The sequence below is a fragment of the Manacus vitellinus genome, unplaced genomic scaffold (genome assembly GCF_001715985.3).
Source record: "Manacus vitellinus isolate BGI_N305 unplaced genomic scaffold, ASM171598v3 scaffold_43_pilon, whole genome shotgun sequence".
NCBI classification, from domain to species: domain Eukaryota; kingdom Metazoa; phylum Chordata; class Aves; order Passeriformes; family Pipridae; genus Manacus; species Manacus vitellinus.
In genome coordinates this window covers 5,451,859-5,468,319 of record NW_021940560.1, presented here as the reverse complement: position 1 = coordinate 5,468,319, position 16,461 = coordinate 5,451,859, and the positions used below count along the sequence as shown (strand labels likewise).

Below are 16,461 nucleotides of genomic sequence, written 5' to 3'. Positions count from 1 at the left end.
TTTCAGAGATCATAGGTTAATCTAAGCATAAATGGGAATATTCATCACTATCAGATTAGCTCTGAAGAACTCACTTTAAGAGACAGACATCCAAGCACGTTTAGGACAGTTAGATTCCTCCACAGGATGCTCACCATAATATATAACTTTAGGATCTCTGAGAAATCTCCTGGAGAAACCTTACTGCATCACTGTAGTGGAGACCAAGGCATATAAATGTAGTTTTAAGATTCCCCCTTTTCTTCCTGCTTGTGTCATACACAAATAGGAAATGGGGTTTAACAATTTTGTTAAAACATTTGCAATTACAAATAAGAATTTTATGTCAAGCTCACAGTGACATACATTTCAGTCTATAACCTTATCACAGAGTAGATTGCTTTGGGAAAGACAGAGATTTATTCTGAAACATTTTTCTTTCATCTCTTTATAGTTCTTTTGATGATTTTAAATGTTTGTGCTATTGGTACTTACGTACAGTAAATGATAAATGATATAACAACAACTACATGAAACTGAATTGCTTTTTTTACTGAATTTAGTGAATTTACTGCCTTGAAAGGTAACAGATTGATAGCACTAGTGAATTAAATCCTCTCTTTATCCCCAGAACTAGTATAATATGGGCATTGCAAATATTTTCCAGGCCTATAAATCAGCCAAGGCACCTCAAGTATCATCCACAGGGACATGCTGCTCCCTGGTTTTCTCTTTTGTTTTTTTTCTAAAGCTCCTTTAGGGATTTTACAGAACATATTAATTTTAAGAAGAAAAGGGCAGTGGTATGTATCATAAGCTTTCATTTTTTATATTCACCAACAATTATAAACTCTTCATATTAGAAAAGATGTGTGGGGAATATATGAGTTGGTGGTTAGTGTTGCCTTGGAAGGTAGAAGAGGAGCTGCTGAAATACAGGTCATAAGCAGTGTAATCCAGCCATGGATGGGAGACTCTCCTCCACCTCTTACAGATACCGTTTTCAAAATCTCTGCTTTTTTACTGCTAATACTGTCATAAACCTCCAAGTGGCCATCTTGAAAATACCAGGAACTAGAGAAATGTTGGAAGTACAGTACTGTGTTCCCTCAGATATGTTTACTCCATTGCTCTCAGTGAAGTTAATCTGATTTATACACATCTCCCCACGGGAAAAGCAAGTTTCCAACAGAGCTCAGAAAGGCTTCATGGGAGCTAAGGGTCAATTTATAGCCAGCCCAATAATTTATTTTCCACCAAGTTTCCTCTGTTCAGTATTCTCAACCACACATACTGCAAATTCCAGGTTTTCATCTTTTGAAATGGGTAAAAATCAATTCATTACTGAATTTTTCTGAAGAAAATTGTGTGGAGGGAAAAGCAGGTGTTAAATAAAAACAGAAGCACTCCAAACACATTATTTCAGCTCTTATAAATAACAGTTGTCTCTTAAATTCGTCTCCTGTGAAGAGATCTCATCTAATTCCACTGTCTTGGAAACCATAGTAATATAAAATTAATGGAATAATATTTATTGTTACAGACCAGTAACAATTTAGAGTGAATGAAGGTTCTAGAATAGGTTTTATTTCATGAGGGTTTTTTTTTCACCAAGGTAAGTATTCATTCCAAATGCCACATAAATTGGAATCATAACTCTATGTTACAAACCCCTGTGACTTTCTGGGCAGTAGATAATGGGCTGCTCTTAAATAATTGTGTTGCTGTCTCACACTATACACAGACCTCCCTCAAGCAATATTTTGAATTATTCCTTTATTTTTGCCCAACTTTTCTGCCGTTGTCCATTTTGACATTTTTATGGCCTCATTCTGGATTAGCTGTTCTTAGCCACCTTTTTAAGGGTCATTTCACCTTCAGTACAATGGCCCTGAGCTTCTAATATTCATAAAATTCAGATCTTGCCTACAGCCAGTTATTCCCACTGTTCTCTTCTCCAGTTGCTTTTTTACCCTTTCAGTTTTACTGGCAACATGAGATTTGCTATTAACCACCAAAAAATTCTGCAGTTGCTGCTTCTGAAAGTTCATGAAAACAAAACAAATGCTACAGAGATAGCATTTCTGGTTATAGTTTAATTTTTATTGTGGCTCAAACCACTACAGTGCAGGTGCATGAAATTAGTGGTCTATCACAGCAAATCTTACAAAAAAGTGTTATGTTATTTATTTATATAAACCCAAGAAAAAACATTTTTACTCTATTAGGGACTTTAATAACATTTACCTGTTTGGATTTCAGAGCATCAGTGTCACATGATAGGTTTTACACAGCTGACTGCCTGTTAATTGAATAGTCTAATTCAGCTTCTAATTCTACCTTTTAATGGTTGAAAGCCCATTAAAGCAGCTATTTCTCTAATAGCCATGTGGAAAAGGTGATATTTGTTGTTTTATCCCTACTAACTCTTCCCCTCATCTTTGTCTGAGTGGTCTGATGGGGCTGCCCAGACCCTTTCAGTTCAAGTTTGGTGCCAGAACAGCACAAAGCGCATTTTCAGAATTATCTCACAATGCCAATAAGACAGACCTGCTCTGTGTATGTTACCCACCATGAAACACTCAGACCAGTGTTTCCCATTAGCACATACTATTAGACTAATATTATTTAATAGCCTAAAACGATGGTCTGCAAATCTCTTTTCAGCATTCACAATGCTTTCAAAAACTTGGCCAAACCCTTTATGTAGCCAGATAGAAAAATCTGGATGAAGTTAAATAAGTTCCCAGAAAATTGCACAGGAAGAAGGGAAGCTTTTTTTCCCACGCATGCCCAGAGCTTTATAAAATTCTGGTCCAAGTTGAAGCACGCTGCGTTACTGGACACTTTTTCTCTGCAGCTATAAATAAAGAAGCAGATGTTTGCACCTGCCAGATTTGCTTCTGACTTCCATGCTGTGAGTGTGTAATCACTGCAGGTAATGGCATCTCGCTGAAGAGTTAACTCAATAAGTAGCATTAAGGGACATGGAATTTATGATTCATTTTGTTACAGTATTTTGTTATACACTTAGTAGAACTGACTCAATACCAATGGCTAAATTATGACTAAATACCACTGGCTAAGTTATCAAGGTATCTGATTTTATAACTCTATCTAAATGTGTTTTGCTCTTTCGTGGGCTCACTTATGTATTGCAAATTGTCCATTTTTTAAAATATTCTAGAAAATGTCAACTTACATCATTGTTTGGCCTAAAGTCAAATGTACCAAATGCTTTGTTAAATAATTGGTCTAAGACTGGAGAACAAAGTCATCCATCACCAAGTCACGGGTTTTGTTTTGTTTCCAATAAATTCTTTCAGTGTAATTTCCTTTGGTAATAAATCTTAAATCTGTGATATTCAATAACATTACACAGCGTTGAATTTGCTATGTGTGTTTAATGTAGGCTAAATACCAATCTGAAAACCAAGGGCTTACACAAACCTCTTACAGCGTTTTTGAATGTATAATGGACATGAAATATTTAAGATGTGAGCCAGCTACTGTTCAGCTGAAGATGAAACTTCTGTTATTCCCCCAGTGCTCATTATCAAGTTTGCTGAACTTTCCTCAGAAGCAGCTGGTGCTGGGCAATGCCTGATGAAATGAACAGCCTGGCTTGTCACATCACAAATCCGTCTCTCAAGTTCAGAGTGGGTCACAGAGCAGAAATCAACTGTTTCATGGTGCAGGAACTGCTGCATGAGCCACATTTTCAGCCTTTGGATTAAACCCCACATTACTGCCCCTGACTGAGGATCCTGGCCCTAGAGAGCCAGGCACCAGGTGCTGGGGATGAGCAAATGGGGAATAAGGCACATCAGTGATGCAAAGGAATCTCAACAGCCAGTTTGGGAAGGCATGGTCCATATTGTAGTGTGAATCAAGAAATCTGAGAATCTAATTCCCACTATATTAACCTTCTCTATTGTTTTTGGGGGGGTTGTTTGTTTGTTTGTTTGTTTGGGTTATTTTAAAAATTTATTTAAATTGTTTGGAAGGGGAATCAATTAGTAAAAATTCGGTTTCACAAGCTCACAGAGACATAAAGTCTAAGTAGTTCATTCAATCAAAGAATAAATAGAAATATCTTTGGATAAATTCTGACTTTCTCTGTGTTTTAAGATCTAACAGAGTCAAAATGTTACCAGAAGACAATCCAGTTTTCAACATTTTTTTGTTGAAATTATTGAGAATTTTACTGATCCTATAAGATTTTCAGACGAAATATGATGACCATTTTATCTGAAGTTTTCTGAAACTGTCCCACCAAAACTGAGTCCAGGTTTAGCTGGAAAAAATATTGTGGTTTTTTCCCCCTAAAATAGCAGTAGGAACCCATCTTCTGTTGGCCTAGATCCCACTAGCAGTGCTGCCAGGGTGTGTTAAGGCACAGATACAACTCCAGAGAAGTTCATGGCCACCAGATCCATGGCTGAGTGTATAGTCATCTTCAAGTCTCTCAGGAGATTTGCTATCATTTTGTAAGGTGAAGACAAGATCCAAGGGCAGCAAATGAAACCATTGGCCTCTCAAAAAGACTTGTCAGGAATTTCTGGAAAACCTGCACCATTTCAGCAGTGCTTACAAATTGCTAATGTCATTTTGTGACAGACTGCAAATAATTAAAATTGGCTAAATATGCTGCTTGTAAATGGGCTTGTTGAAAACTTTGATCACAGACAGAAAGGAATTCTTTTAAAAATCTACTGTTAACAGTAGGTAAAAAGTTAATGAGAAACTTATAAATAATTAATTCTTCCTCTAGAGCCAGAAAAGATTTGTTATTGCTGTTAATGGACTCACAATATATGTTGTATTGTCTTTCCTGAAGTAAGCACTGAATTACTTGATCTCCATACAAAAGAAAATAATTTATTGCACCAATAGCTTTATTAGTGTTTGTATTCCCAGAAAACAATAATTTCCTGGGTTGACTACAGCAGCTTGACTTGATGATAATACATAGGATGACACAGCTAAATCGACACTTCAAAATAAACAGGATACTTTAAATAAAAAAAACTGTTGAAGAAAAATTTGCAAAAATAGTCTGGCACTTGATATTTTCAAGAAAGCAACTGCAAAGCACAGAGAACTATTTCAGATGACCCAATTGTAATTCTGCATTTAAATATGTCTCTTTCCTCCACATGATATTCTTTGAAGCAGCAGCAGGAGAAGCAACACCTTTCCTTTACATGCACGTATCATACGCAGAGTCATCACAGCCTGAAGGCCATTCAGGTTAAAAATACTCACAGGATCCCAGTTGTTCAGATGTGGTCATTCAACAGCTGAACTGAAAATATCCTCTCCCTACTTTATTTGATAAATATTTTGGCAATATTACAATAATCTCTCATTTGGCATTATGATATTAAGTAGTGTGATTGCTCTCAGTTGTCCTATTGAAAATAATTCCTTGATAGTTCTGATGAAGGTATAAATTTCATACAAGCTTGCTGACTATGTTCTCCGCATCATATTAGAAACTGAAGCAAGTGCATCTCATGGACAATAGTGATACCTTGGCATAAACCAGAGGATAGCTTGGGGGTAGGTAACAGGTTTATTAAAAAAGCACAGAAAAAATTGTCAGCCAAGTTCTTTCTCTATGACAGTCAGCTCCTGGTACAGCTTCATTCATGTGTGACAGACACTACTGATATTTAATCATTATAAATGCACAGGACCTACTGATGCTTCTGCTTCTGATGGAAAAGTTGCACCTTGGCTATCTGATGCTATTAATTTCCATTTATAAGTAAATATAAATGAATAAATATATTAGAAGGAAGGATTTTTTGTTGGGTTTTTTTTTTTTTTCCTAAGGGGGAAGATAGATTTTTCAGGCTAGGGATTTACCACCATTCAACTGTAAAAATACACATTAGCACAAAAGAGAATCTAATCTAAAAGCCTAACAGGAAAAAAAAAAACAAACAACAAACCAAAAAACAAAACAACAAAACCCAAACTTAAATATCCCTTGTGAGCATTTTGTTGCAGGGATTTTTACAGGAGGGAGCCCTGGCAGGGCTCACAGCAGGGATGCTGTGCCATACCCATGCCCATACCACTATAGGCCTTGTTCTAAGCTTCTGCTTATCCTCAGCCTTGCAGTAAGGAATATTCCCCCATCTCCACATATCCTGTAATAGAATGACCAAGTTCTTCATCCAGCCTCAGGATCCTCACCCTGCAGTGTTACACTGTCCTGCCTCCAGGCAAACCTTTGCAGCTCAGGTAGCCATTGTGTCTCCTCTGGGCATCTCTCCCTGAAAAGGAAAGCATTTTAAATTTCAGGAGCACGGAGCGGGAGCGTGAGGAGGTTGAACGACTTCATCCTATTTTTCTTTCCCCCTATGGGGGTCTGAAATAGCAGGAGGTGTTAACAGCTTTTATAAGTTTGTAAAAACTCGAAGTGCTGAGGGAGTGGGGGTAGGTCTCACATAACTCCAGCAATTTTTCCTCTGCAGGAGGAGAAAATCTCAACTGTCTTTTCACACGAGGGCTGTCACTCATCTTCGTTTCAGGGGCCCCAGCAGATTGTCCCTCCACACTAACAGACACATTTTAGCCTTTTTTTTTTTGGCTCCCGTGAAAGCCATTTCCCGACTGATCCAACTGTTAGCAGGTCTTTGGTCATTTGGCAGGGCAGGGGAAATGCTTCACGCAATACCAGCCACATCATCCTTGTTTGTGCCACAGGCTATAGAAGATGATGTGCCTTACCCACGTCAGCTGAGCTCCTAGGCTTGTGGCTTTCCAGCTCTTTTTTTTTTGCAGAATACCACCTGTGTGTCACAGATACCTCTAATCATCACTGGAAAACATTTGTACCAGAAATAAGCTCGGATGGAGGCTACAGTAAGTCTAATTCATCCAACAGCAAGAAATCCTGCAGCATTTATACTTGCTGCAAGAATCATTTCTGGGTCTTTATGACATGCTGATCTCCACATCTGGCTGTGGCATGCACCTCAGCTTGTCCATGGATGTTGCTATTTCTAGGTTTCTTCTTGTCAGGCTTGATGGGTGCAGCTGCATGAGACCTAGCAACAGATCTGTAAGAGCAAATAATATCAGTCCTAATGGGAATTAAATTAATATGTCTTTTACAGGGCATAGCTGCTCTACTGGTGCTGCTCCCCACACAGAAATACTATGAAAAATGTTCCCCATTTCCTTCCTTATGCCATGCAAGGCAGACATTTTTTATTCTTTATTATGTATCTGTTTAGCTATGTCTTACATAGAAAGCAGCCTGGAAAAGCATCAGTCAGAAATAATAATAGAAATAATGAAGAATTACATGATGAGGGCTTACCAAGCATATTTTAGCATGTACCAGAGAAGCAGTGGCTGGGAGTCACACACACTTCCATCTCTGAACGAGCTCTCCATTCCCTGAATTCACCAGGTGCCCAGCAGATGGTGGTGTTATTTCAACTACTTTGCTCTGCACTCCCTGGGAAGCAGCCAGGCTGCATGGAACAACTATGGGAAAGTTGTTTCAGGATTTCACAGCTCACAGAACTGCACTTACAGGTTATTTTCTGCAGCATCCTGATATTCCTTCGTGTAGAAATAAATGTTACTGATAGATATCAGCCTTCCAGTGCCTAAAGGGGACTTACAAGGAGGCTGGAGAGGGACTTTTTTCAAGGGCGTGTAGTGATAGGACAAGGGGGACTGGCTTAAAAATGACAGAGGGCAGAGTTAGATCAGATATTAGGAAAAAACTCTTTACTGTGAAGGATGGTGAAGGAACTGGCACAGGTTGCCCAGAGAAGCTGTGGCTGCCCCATCCCTGGAAGTGTTCAAGGCCAGGTCAGATGTGGTTTTGAGCAACCTGGTGCAATGGAATGTGTCCCTGCCCATGGCAGGAGCATTGGAATGAGATGAGCTTTAAGGTCCTTTCCAACCCAAATAATTCTATGGTATATTAAATTAAACATTCTTACAATTGTCTTGATGAAAATTCTGGTGACAGGAGGAAGACCCTCTTCTCATAAGCAGGAAGAAATATTTCTTTGAAAGATCTCTTTTCCAGAAATTTCAATCTCCTACAAGCTGCATTCCAACCATGATCTGGTAGTGTCATTATCTCCTTCTGGGATTTCCAGTCTTCTCCACAGATTATGTAGGATAACCTAATTACTCATGCTCTTTACCAGCAAAAAGCTGTCCCTTTCTTTTTCAGCTCTTGTAACATTTAATTTTTCTTTGTTTCTGCCCCTTCTGAGCAGATATTTCATTATATTTGCTGAATCTCTTCCATCTCTTTTCTGCAGCCTCTATTGTGTCCTTTTATTTCTCCTGGCCACATCTGCAAACAGCACCTCATCTCCTGGCTGTTTGGCTGTCATGGAGTAGGATCCCACAAAAGAGTAGTAAACCACATCAAAAATTTGGTGGTGTTTCTGCCTTTGGATGGGAGCTAGAGAGGGGAAAGAGAACAGAAAGAGCATTTTTAGGAGTCTCTCTAGACATCAAGTTGTACTTGATCTTTTTGCTTACTTTAAAAACTGTTACAGCCATTGCAACATGACATAGTCAGTCACCAGCTGGAAATGATCATCCAAAGGCAGTTTGGGAAATTTGGCTGCTCAGTTAATAATGTTCAATTAATTGTGGCCTGACACAATACCTGGAAACTTTCCAGACATTTGAGGAAAGACATGTTTCAGTGCAGAATTTCTGAGCTGCTCCCATGTACTGAGTTAGCTGGCATGGATCTTCATGAATACTTTATATGAACTCAAAGTCCGAAACATGATGCAAGTAATTTTTCTGATGCCAGCAGGAGCAGAAATTTGTCATACTTGCTTAGGTCTCAGTGCTTCCACATTACAGTGCTAAGAAAGCAATAACCTACTATGAATATTTCGTATTATCTAGAAAAGTTTAGGACCAAACCTGTTTCTTGGATATTGGAACACCTTTAGCAAGATCTTGGAGTCCAAGCAACTTCTGACATGGGTGCCCTTAATGACCTAGAGTGAAACAGAAAACAACACAGGCATGTATCTATGCCAAAATACTTTTGAGAAGACTATTTCTTCCACTGTTCCATCATGAACTGAGCTGCTGCCCTTTTCATGTCCGTAGTGGCCTCATCCCAGCCAGACTTGGTGAGGGTGGAACACCTTCCAGGCAGTCAGTCTCTGCTGTTGCATCCTTCTTCTCCTGGCACTGCAGAGACACGAGGCACACCAGACAGGCAGTTCCCTGGTGTCACAGGCTGCAAACAGCAGCTGATCTCTCCCAGAGAGCGTGGCTGCTGCCGTATGGCTGCAAACCTGCTCACCACCGAGCTGCTCCAGAGACAGGAGCCAGCATCCTCTCATCACCCTTTAGGGTCTGACAGTTTCCAGGGATGAGTGCTCCTCCAGTTGCACTGCCTCACAGAGGTCCCACAAGCTGTTATTCCTATTCCCTGCCTCTTCCCAGAGAGGACAGAGATGGCTCCATGTCAGCAATGTTTTTCCTGAGCTCTGTGACTCCACCTCCAGCCAGGTTGCTCAAAGCTGGCAGTGCATTGCAGCCTCTGGTAGTTCTGGCCTTAGTGTGAGCTCTCTGAAATCTCAGAATTTTGGGCCACCCACTGTGCAGATACAGCTGAAATCTGTGGTCAGAACCCAAAATTCTGTTACCTGTGTGTTTCCTCAAACACCACAGCCCATGCCTGAGCAAGGGGGAATGGCTACTGCAGAGCTGTAGCCTGGGTTGCAGTTCTCCCAAGCAGACAACACTCACATCCACTTGGCCATGCAGAGTAAGGTATCAAAATGTAAGAGACATGAGAATGAGACTGCTCAAGAAATGCAGAGTGTATTTTTTGTAATATAAGGCAATTTATATGTAAAACATCTGTAATCGAAAAAAAAGAGCACCTTAAATACAATATTCAAAATTCAGCAATAAAAATCCTGTATCTGGCAATGATAAATCAGCACATTAAAAACATGTCATGCAGAAAGCAGATGCTCTTTGCGGGGGAAACAAGGTTTGTAATGTGGAGGTAAAACAGTGGTGACACAAACAGGATCGGTCACGCAGTTTGTCCGTGTCCCAGCAGTGCCAGGATGGGAGCTGAGGAGGTGCAGGAATAGTTCACACTGCAGTGTGTTGCTATGGACACCATAACTTCTTCACTGGGCTGTCAGGACTGTGGGTTTACAGAGTTGGACCCCATACTGTCCCTAAAATAATGGGAGCTTCTTGCTGTTCAAGTGGCAAATTCTGCCAAGTTGGCTCTAATAAGAATAGTCCAGTAATTTCTTTCTTCTTTGTGTTCCAGGACCCAAATCACTTCATTTTCAAATGGTTGAAAATAATTCATAAACTAATCAAGCCTTACCATACACACCAGTATGAAAAATACCTTTGAATCTTACACGTCCTTGGTCTTTTGGATGCCCTTTTCCTGCACTTGATCTGTACACAGATGATCAGAAGCAGCTTTTTCTGTAACCCAAGGATAGGTAAACTTACAAGATCTCTCAAAATAGAAAATATAAGCAGTTGCCTTAGAGAAAAAGTACCCCAAAAATTCACAAAAGAGAGTGGAATAATGCACACCATACAGCCACAAACTCAGCCTGAAATGAACTTTAGGCAACTGTGCAGGAACTGAGACATTTCAGTCATACAATGCAAAGAACAGGGTCACAAGCAAACTTTCATGGGAATTAGACCTTCATATATCTTATCATGTCTTGATTAGAGCAATGGGCTGAAGCACAAGAGCTTTCCTGGTATTGTCTTCTCTCTCTTTTTTTTTCTTTTGTATTTAAATCTATTTCCAAAGATTTAAGATGGAAGGTTTAGATGCTGGAAACCACCTATGCCATCAAGCAGTCTCAGTCACAGAAGACTCAAACATGTAATAAATACAGTGTGCAATTTAACAGGATTATCAGAAACTAATAGTTAAGCTTTTGTTTTGTTAAATGTTCACCCATCCTTTGTCAAGTATTTCTAATTACCAGGATTTTAATGGTAATGTTTAACAGCCCCAGAACTCCAGGGTCTTTTAATATCTGCCACAACAGAGTTTTCAATTATCGTAATTCTGTCCTTAATTTCTGTCATCATAATTATCCTTCATTACAGCAACATTCTTAGATCTGACTCATCAAAGTGAAATTTTTCATTGTTTCACTTGACTTGCAACTCAAACTGGGATTTAACCTCTCAGTCATTTCACCCTATATCTTCAATGAACAGAAAAAATTCACTTTTCTGGTTTGCCACGTGTTCCAGTTGCTGTATCAGTGTAGGGGACACACCGTCAAAACTAAGTGAAAGGTTGAGTATGTATTACAATTTATTACAATTTATACAATTCTTACAATGATTGCAGGAACAGTACAGGTTAGAAATCTCTAATATTTTCAACAGTCACTCACATCACAGCTTGGTTGACCTTCATAAACCTAGCACATAACAAAAAAGTATTTGTAGTAGATAACAGCCATCTCTCTGATAATTCACCTATCCTAGAAGAGCAATCCATTTGATATGCTATTAATTACATTAAAAAATACTGCGATACCAGTAAGCTACAGATCTTAATTTATTTAAATTGCTTATATGCAATTCATTTTCAAAGTGCCTCAATGTTTTCACTTGAAAAATGTGATCAGCCTTCAAAAAAATTTAGATGTTCTCAGTGTCTGATCCTGTTGCCTGCACAGGCTCTGTGTGACCTCAGTTTGATGGCAAAGCAGGATGGAGTCTGTCTTCCTCGAAAATTGGCTTTCAAGTCCACTGAAAGAGGTCACTGCAACCAGTGGGACGCCGCTGCATAAAGTCATTCCCCACCTCACCCTGCGCTTACTGAAGTCAGTTTTATTGCTGATTTTGTGGGAACAGGCTCCAGCTCTCCATCTCTTTGTCAGTGTGCTTTCAAAGTCCCTTCTGCAGTGCTTCATCCAAGTCAAGAACTCTATTTCACAAATTCAGATCAGGAAGACTGCAAAACAAATATAGCTGTGACAAGAAAATAATGATAAAGTGTAAGGTGCTGTCTATTGCTTCAAGTACTTCTGTGATATTTGCTCTCTTAAGTCTGTGTAGCAGCCTCAGCCTAGAAGGTTTCTGAATTAAAACTAGAATATAAGAAACACTACATATAAGGTTTTGATAGAGTAAAATAACTGGCAATCTAATTATCCTCTTCTATAATTTTCCTGTAGGATGCTGTGTGGTGTAAGGGATTAAGCAAGCCCTAGTAGCCAAATGAACATTGGAGTAGCTGTGGAACTTTGGACCAGTCACTTGACCTTCTTCTACTTCATTCAAGCAAGCTGGAAAATTAGAGGCAGCACAGAGCCAGAATGAAAACTGGACACTGCTTATAGCAGTATTTTCTGGAAAGGTAAATTGCAAACCATAATTTTGTAACAGCAGTTTTGTCCAGCGCTGTAATGTTTGTGGTACATGCAAGCAGCAGTTCTATATATACACAGAGTACAATATAAATTTATGAAATTTATAGATACATGCCTTTGGTTTTTGGCTGTGTGCTATGCACTAAAGAGATCTTCTTGCAACTGCCTAATATCTACAGATCATAAAAGTGTAGTCCATACTCAATTGCTAATTAATCTAAGATCTTCTCTTTACATTTTTATTAATTTTAATGCAGCTGGTTGGTGGGCGAAAGACATGATTTATATGAAGTCTGCACTTAGCTCATTGCAAGAGGCTTAAGCTCTCAGCTGTAACATAACAGGGGAGGAGGCTGGGAAACTTATTTTTTTTCTCTTGTCTGCATGCTTGCTCTTGGTAATCCAGTTTTGACTGCACAGTCTCGCCAGGAGGGGATAGAATCATCCCTGTTCTTGGCCATTACTGGTCTCGGTGATCATCCTGGTCATTTTTGTCATTTCTGCTTTTGGTCATCATCCTGTTTCAAGCAAGTTGGAGTAGATGATCTTCAGATGTTCCTTCAACTGACATTTCTAGACTCCCCTGGTCCTGCCTGCTCAGGGGTATAAAATCAGCTTAGGTGTGATGGCATCATCCCTGAGAATAGGCAACAGCTGGTGCTCAGGTGCCTTATTAAACTATTTAAGAGGTTGTCTTGGGGACCTGCAGTTCACTTCAGTTCATGTTTGCCTGGGAACTCTTTTGGGGGTGCAAGTCTGGATTTACGTTTCACTCACCACCTCTCTGCCTTTGATCCAAAACCTGCAACTGATGTAAGTGGGAGATGGTGGAACATACTTATACCAAAAAAATAAACAGTGGATACTATAAAATATATTTTCAATTTAAGATGATAGTTGACTTCTTAATAAAATTTTCTGTCTCAGATGACTGTTCCTGAGCTACTGACAATCCAAGAGTAGAAGTTTGAAAGCAGTTTTTTCCTTCATTTCTGGTGAAAATCTTCCAGTTGTCACAAAGGCAGTAGTAGGATAATATTGGGACTGAGATCTACCTTTATCAGATCAAAAAGATTTGATTTAAAGTCTATATGTAACTACCTCATAACTATATAAATATATATTTTAAAAAGTCAAGTACACTAAATAAATATGTCAGAGTGGGAATAACTAAGGCAGTGTATGAAAATATCAATAAATAACACCACCTGTATGTACCCACTGTAGTGGGAAAGCAGGGCCCTTATGTTATACTGCAATCTACAGCAAGGATGAGGATCTCCATTCCCTGATGGCATTTTGAGAGCCTGTCCCTGTACAAGCTGGTGATCCTTAACTTAATCCTTTTAAGAACTGTCTAGATTAAAGTAAATTGATGTCCATGAAAGGGCAAGTAAATGCATGTGCTTGAACTTACCTGCTTGTTTTCACGCAGTCCCAATGTGGCTGCTCCTTACCTCCATGAGCTTAAGACAGGTCATGACTCTACTGTTGCCCATTTAAAATTTTCAGGAAATTATTAGCTAGCTTAGATAATGAAATGGGAAAATGTCATTTGCATCTAGCTGGCCTTTGGACCAGCTTTGTGCTGGAACTCTTGCAATGTAGAGGAATGCGTAATTAAAAATTATCTTACTATGCTTTAAAAATATTTACTGAAAATGCTTTTACTCACACAATGTTACCTATTCCTCTCCAACTTGGGTTTCTAGTGAAAACATGTTGAAATCCAGGGACAATCAAAAGAAGCAGCATAAAGCAATGTCCAAACCTAAAGTAAATCTGTAAGCAAGTTATATCTGTCCTGGATGCCTTAACTCATGCTAAGCATTGCAACACAATCCTCTGGTTATAGACCATCTTCCCAACACCTTCTGTATGATGGAAGCAAAAAACCATCATTCTTTTCTTTACCTCTACTTGAAGCAGAATCAGTGGCTGGTAAAAGCTTGAGCCCTGTATGGGGAAAGTGTCTAAGCTCGTGCTCAGAGTCAGCTGCGTTGGGAAACTGTTGATTTGCAGGAGTCCTTCACAGCTGGAATTTCTATTTCATCTGGTGGAACTGAATCGGTGCACTTTATCCAAGCAGTAATCTAAGCCCCTAGAGGCAGGCAAATTCTACCAGAGAATCAAAATTTGGCTCTGTGTGCAGAGTTGACTCTGGCTTGAGTTACCTTTATGAACACAAGTGCATATTTCAATCTCTGCAAGCACATATGGTATTGGTCGGCAATTAGGCATCCCTTGACAAGGTTATTTGTCTTCAGAGTCAACAAATACAGTATGATCAACCTTTGAGTAGGTAAAGAACAAATATATTAAAGTTCCTTATCTAAAATTATTTACTTTAACACTCACAGAAATGTAATCACACCATAATTTAATAAAATAATATTGAAAGACCCAACCAAATATCAACAAGGCATTTTTTCCATCTTTTGACTGCAATAACTTACAGGCCAAGCATAAAACCACTAAAGACAATGGAAAACATTAATCCTTTTCCCTTTTTTTTATTACCACAAGATTGTTTTGCCTTTTGTTACCTCAGTGTCTTATCTAGTCTAGTCTCCAGTGTTCCTGACTATGAGACTTCTGAAATAACTTAGCAATAAAATAGATACTGCTGTAAAAATTTTCTATTTGCTATATATTGACATTTGTCAGACATTTCACTCTTCTTTTATTAATAAGATGTGCATAACTGTAAACCTTAACCAATTTCTTCTTTGCAGGGCTTTTTTGTTAAATACAGTGAAAACAAAGATTTTTTTTTCAATGTCATACTACAATTAACATTTGGTTATGATCAAGATTGATAAAATTTAACTAGCTGCATTTACAACCTTCGAACTAATGTCCTGTCTAATAAATCATATTTTTTGTGTCCTTTTTCTCACATTTCTGTCATTGATAAGAAGTAGCTACTCTGTAGTACTAGCAATTGAATCTGTTATTCGTAGGCATGTTTTCAAATGGAGCTCTAATAAATATTTTCAAAGGACCTTTCCTTAACAAAATATTAAATGTATTTTTGCAAATTAAAAAATATATTAAGAAAATCATGATAAAGACAAATATGCCAACAGTCACAGGCTAGCCAGCCCTGCCCTTGACTGACTGAGGGAAAGTTTTGCTGCTTTGGTAAATATTAAGAGTAGAGTTTGAAAAGCACTAATTAATGTGCACAGCCCCTACTGATGCTCAGAAAGACATGACTTTCAAGGTCACTCAGCCATTTTTAATTATTTCACCCTTAGTCTTTACCAGGATACTCACATCACTATGGTATTCTGGGGAAAAAATGATGTGTCATGTATTAAGAACTACTCTAATGACTGAAAAATGCTGATCCATCTTATTTAATTATGTTAAACCTTTCATTAGAAGAGATTTGCCTGACATTTGAACAAGGGGATCCAAATATTCCTTGGATGCTGCTCCCTGCATAGATGTGGAGAAAAAACTGTGTAGTTCCCTCTGATAATTAATGCAAAACAGCTAATCTTCCTCTGACTCCAAAACACCTTTGCCTGGGCACAAAGTGAACTGTCACTGGAAAAAAAGATCATAAATAAAATATGGTTTATGTAGCAAATAACATATATAATGCTTTAGTAGCAAGAACAGAGTGAATGACTGCTCATAGAAGTGCTGTTGTTATGATCAAAATCAGAGTAAAAATGAGTGTCCCAGAATGGATTCCTTATTGGATGTAAAAAACACTACCTGTCCTTCCCCGGGGAACAAACAGATTACTTGTTTGTTTTTAAGGGAAAAAGCCAAAAGGCAATAAAGAGGAATCATACAAACTGCCAGCAGTGCAAACAGTGAGAGCTGGGCACGTACATCACATAATGCCTTGTAAGCTGACAACTGAAGCTGATAAACACCACCAGACCATACCTCTGTCCTCCCACTGCTCATCCTAGTACTGCCTAAGAAAAAACAGTCTAGTTATAAGAACACAGCAATTACTGTGCTGAAGCAGTGGAGAGTCAGTGATTGAGGGAAACACTGAGCTAAATGTAAGATTTCACAAAGAAGAATTATTTTTACTGTAATTATCATA

The 16,461-nt window shown here is 38.7% G+C and overlaps 1 long non-coding RNA gene across 1 annotated transcript; it reads right to left on the bottom strand.

The window, feature by feature from the left end:
• Positions 1 to 8,376: 8,376 nt before the first annotated feature.
• On the bottom strand, positions 8,377 to 10,666 carry LOC108640779. The gene is made up of 3 exons (XR_001921470.1): positions 10,379 to 10,666; positions 8,911 to 8,987; positions 8,377 to 8,431 (listed from the first exon to the last, which is right to left on the bottom strand). It is a non-coding gene; the product is annotated as an uncharacterized LOC108640779 (long non-coding RNA).
• Positions 10,667 to 16,461: the final 5,795 nt, after the last annotated feature.